General features: G+C 48.5%; 1 non-coding gene across 1 annotated transcript; it reads left to right on the top strand.

Annotated features, from left to right (window-relative positions):
• The first annotated feature begins 4,171 nt into the window (after positions 1–4,171).
• LOC119047945 (small nucleolar RNA SNORA24) lies at positions 4,172–4,301 on the top strand. The gene has a single exon (XR_005082228.2). It is a non-coding gene; the product is annotated as a small nucleolar RNA SNORA24 (small nucleolar RNA).
• Positions 4,302–4,556: the final 255 nt, after the last annotated feature.

Below are 4,556 nucleotides of genomic sequence, written 5' to 3'. Positions count from 1 at the left end.
TTTGCTGGCTTCATGTCAGCATGAGTGACTTGTGCTTCTACTTGGTGAAAGTCTCAGTGTCCAAATCCAGAGGCTGTGAGTTTGGATTAGGTGCTTCAGGACAACTAGAAATTTGGAATTGAGAAAGACAAAATGATACTCATCTAATACTCCCTAAGGATTAACATTGGACCTACTGTTCTCTGTACTGTGTCCATCTTGCATGGGGGGTTGGTCATCTCCTCTCTCCTCTGTTCAGCTCATCACACTTGCCCCACTGGACAGGCAGGGCCTTCAGTTTCAGCTCCATGAAATTGCATGACGGAATTCTCTGAGTTCCTCTCTCCAGTCGTTCCTGTGTTCTCTGTGCTCAGTATGTGTCCCTGATCTACCTTCAGCTTCTTCTTCTTGGCCTTTGTCTGGGTTGCTGGTCATGCTGTTCCTTTCTCCCATGGATGCCACTGACTGGGACTGTGCACCCATGTGGGCTGGAGGAGGGCGTGAAGGGTCCAGCCATGACGGGTCTGACTGCAGGACCACACTGTCACATGACAGTCACGCTGTCACCACGAGGTTTAAAGCACGTGAAATAGTTTGCTAAAATACCCTGCTTGATTCTTTCTGAGTCCTTAGCTTGGTGTGAGCTTGGCCATAAAGGAAGACCTGCATGTGTGCCGTTTCCTGGGGAGTGATGAGGAAAATATGGAGCAACTCTGTAATGTAGGCAGAGACTTGCCCAAAGCTAGACTGTTGGTAAAGAGCCAGCTGAGATGAAAACCAGGGTCTTTCTGCTGTGGAGGTGTCTTCTTGCTCTGACACTCAGAATTCTCTTCAGAGATGAACAGGAAGGAAGCACTCTCTTTTCTCTGTCACAGTTAAGCAAAATGATGTTTCTTAAAATCCCAGAAAGCAGGGTAAAGGAGTTCTGGCTGGGTGTTTCCTGCTACTCTTAGATAAAATTGGCTTCTTGACCTTTAGAGAGGGAAGCTGACTTGCTCTTTATGCTCTAGAGCCTTCTTGCTCACCTCCAGGCCTGCACATTTGCCTCAGTTTTGCCCTAACATTTTGGCTCTGTGGTAGGCTGACTCTTGCCCCACCCCCATAAGTTCACACCCTAAGCCCTGGAAGGTGACAAGTTTACCTTGTATGAGCAAAGGACTTTGCAGATGTGATCACATGAAAGGTTTTGAGATGGGGAGATTGTCGTGGATGATCCAGGGGAGCCCAGTGTGGACATGTGGATCCGTGTTATGGGAGGGGCACGAAGACCAGAGTCAGAAAAAGGAGATGTGGTGACCTCAGCAAGAGTTTGGAGTGTTGGGGCCACAAGCCAAGGAAAGCTGGTGACCACTAAAAGCTGGAAAGGCAAGGAAAAGGGTTCTCCTCTGAAGCCAACACCTTGACCCAGGCCCAGTAGACCTGAACTTGGACTTCTGACCTCCAGGACTGTGTGAGAATAAACGTGCATTGTTTTCAGCCACCAGATCTGTGGTAATTTGTTACAGCAGCAGTGAGATGCCAATGCAGCTTCTAATCTCTTTGTCTCTGCCCCCTGCTCCTTTTGGCATTCCGTCATCCCACTCTCTTCTCCCCTTTTGGCCTTGTCTTCATGCTCCTGACCTCCTCCTCCCTCTCCATCTGTGTCTCTCAGCTTGCAGACTCTTTTGGAAAAGGCCTGATCATCAGCTGTCCCCGTAGGCAGTGCCAGTGAGATGCCTTTCCTTGAAATGGGCGAACCCTCTGCCATCCTCCAGTCCACGGTGGGGGGCGCCTCTTTCCAGCCCTGTGTAGGGGGGCCTCTCCTGTGGTGAGTGTGGGACTGTCTACGCCCGAGTCCCTTTCCTCCCTTGGCCTCAGCTGGGCTGTCTTAGGACACCATTCACAGCAGCCCAAGGACTTCTGACTGTCCAGGTCCCAGGGGCATTGTAGGTCATGACAGCTCCTTCAATGGGTGTCACTGCACAGCAGGAGAGCCTCAGCCCCGCTCTCTCCCTTCTGTTTCTCCAGAGGCTCTGCCGCTGTCTGACAGATACAAGAATGGACTCTGCCTCAGTCCTGTCTGTGTGTGAGAGCCGTCGGATTAATGCCTTCTACCCACACCTTCCAAGTGAAGGGCTCACTTGTCGTACCTTTGCAGAGTCTTGAGAGAGGGTTTCTAAAGCCAGTTGTTGACTCTCGTCCTGTCCCCCAGCCTGTAGGAAAGGGTTGAAATTGAAGAGGAGGGAAAAGAGAGTGGAGGGAAGACTGTTTTGGAGGGAGTTGGTGTTCTTTGGTGTGTGTCCTGCCTCACCTCCATGCACGAGGGATGATGAAAAAGTCGACTTACACTGAAAAACCTTTAACTTGAAGCTCCAGAATTTGACTTTACATTGGACTGGCTATTTTTAATACTGATACAGTCAAAAGTAACCGGAACCTTTTTCTATTTCCCATGGGAACCAGGACATTATGCTACATGTCATGGATTCAGTCTGAAGGAGGGGGAGGACCTGTCCCCACAGGGCAGGTTGAGGGCATGCAGTTCGGAAGGAACACAGTTACTTTCTGCTTGGACCTTGAGAAGTCGGCGTTCTATGACCCGGTTCCTCCTAGCTCCCAGAACATGAGAGATTTGAGGTCTGGTGGCCTGGTGCCTGGACATCTCATCTCGGCCATTACCTTTTCCCAAGACTTTCAAATCTCATCCAGCCCCAGGTACTTCACGTGTCGTAGACGAGGCCCTTTCTTCTCAGCAGACTGTGTGCGGCTGCGGGCAGCCAAGCCCGGTAGCTAAGGGCGGAGGCTCCCCACTCTGGATGCCCACATCTGAATCTAGACTCCCAGGCTGCTCATTCATGACACCGGGCAAGGTAGAGTCTCTACTGCCTCAGTTTCTTCACATGTGAAATGGGGAGAATTAGCATAGCTGTCTCATGGGGCCCCTGTGAGGATGAAATGAGACCATCCATGTAAAGCGCTTAACCTTTGATGAATGTTAGGGCTTGTTATGTTTGAAATCCTTTGCACACTGCAGAAGAAAGCTGCTAGTCAAACCAATGCTACAAATAGAGCTTTTCTGCTCCTCCCACATTTACTTCTATCCTGTTGGGCTTTGTGAACTCAAAATTTTCTTATTTTCCCATTTACAAAATACATGCTGATTCAACACTTCCCTGCATCAAACCCAAAGTGCCTTATGCCCCTTGGGATTTTGTGAGCCATGTTTGGAAACACCCTGTTAAAAGCTTTTCTGGTCAGAGTTGCTCCTCAAGTTTTGTATCATGTGCAGAAAAAACTTGAAGCTCCCAGCCAGTGGTGCTGCAGAGGGTAGCAGGGGTCCATCAGAGGCAGAGAGTGCAATGCAGCCAGGGAAACCTTCTGACCACTGCGGTGGGCGGTGGGCAGTGGGCAGTGAGCGTGGGGACACAGCAGCCAGAAGGAGGCCAAAGAGGAACATGAGTTGGTGGCTGGGAATGGTTGCCCGAGAGCAAACACGGGTCTGGAAGCTATACACAGAGGCCACAGGGGCCCTCCCCCATCTTGCCTGTGTCCCTGGCGATACTGACCTGACTGCCAGTGTCCTGAAGAACCGCTGGACAGCGGGGTGCTGCCTGAGGAACTGCCGCCCACTTCCTCCCTCTCTCCACCCGGCTCCCAGTCCACTGGTAAAAACCCCACCAGTGCACCCAGCTCCCATAGGAAAGACAACTCTCCAGCTCTGATCTTGGTAGATGGGGCTGCACTTCTCCTGAGAGAGGAAAGAAACTTTACATTTGTATTGTGCTTATTTACTTCCAGGGAATTTCATGGACACTGAACCATTTGAGGCAGGAGAGAATCGGGCTGGGTTGGGTTCCCCATGATCTGCCTGACGTCCAGTATTTCCAAGGGGTCTGACTCCAGGGCTTGGAGTGGGCTCTAAAAACCTGGGGTGGGAAAAGCACTGTAATCGTCACTGGTAGGACAACAGTGACATACATATTTAAAATCTTATTCCACCACCCTGAGGTAGTAGTAAGGTCAGTGGCTTTGAAGGGTGGCTTTGAAGGCTTTTGCTTGTAAAAGAGATGTTTATTCAGAGAAAAAGAAGATAATCTATTTCAAACTCATTGAAAAAGGATTTTAAGGTGTTTGGGTTGTCCAAATATTTACTCTAGAAGTCTTCAGAAATCAACACAACTGTTTATTAAATATTATTAAAACTAGCATAGACGCCCATGTGTGTCTGGGACCATCGACTGTGGCAGTCTCCCTTCGTGGCCATGGAAGAGCATTTTCCTGTTTACTGGCAAAGCTGTCACCATTTAATTGGTATCAGATTCTGACTTGCATAAGTAACATTCCTTAAAAAAACTAGCATAGGTCTTTAAAAGTCAAGTTTGTATATGAAGTTACATTTTTATGGTCTGTGTGTGTGTGTGTGTTTTCTTTGGGGTCTTTTCACCGTTTATTAGGCATCGGGTATTTTACTTAAGTTATTTTTAAAGTTTATAATAGTTTTACAATATATATTTTTGCCATGTAGAGGATTAATTTAATAACAATTTTTAGTTGGAAAACCAGCCTGTTATTTACCACATATATTATTGTAAACAGCC

This window comes from Artibeus jamaicensis, unplaced genomic scaffold (assembly GCF_021234435.1).
Source record: "Artibeus jamaicensis isolate MK-2021 breed Jamaican fruit bat unplaced genomic scaffold, CSHL_Jam_final contig_1694, whole genome shotgun sequence".
NCBI lineage: Eukaryota > Metazoa > Chordata > Mammalia > Chiroptera > Phyllostomidae > Artibeus > Artibeus jamaicensis.
This window is presented reverse-complemented; position numbering and strand designations above follow the sequence as displayed.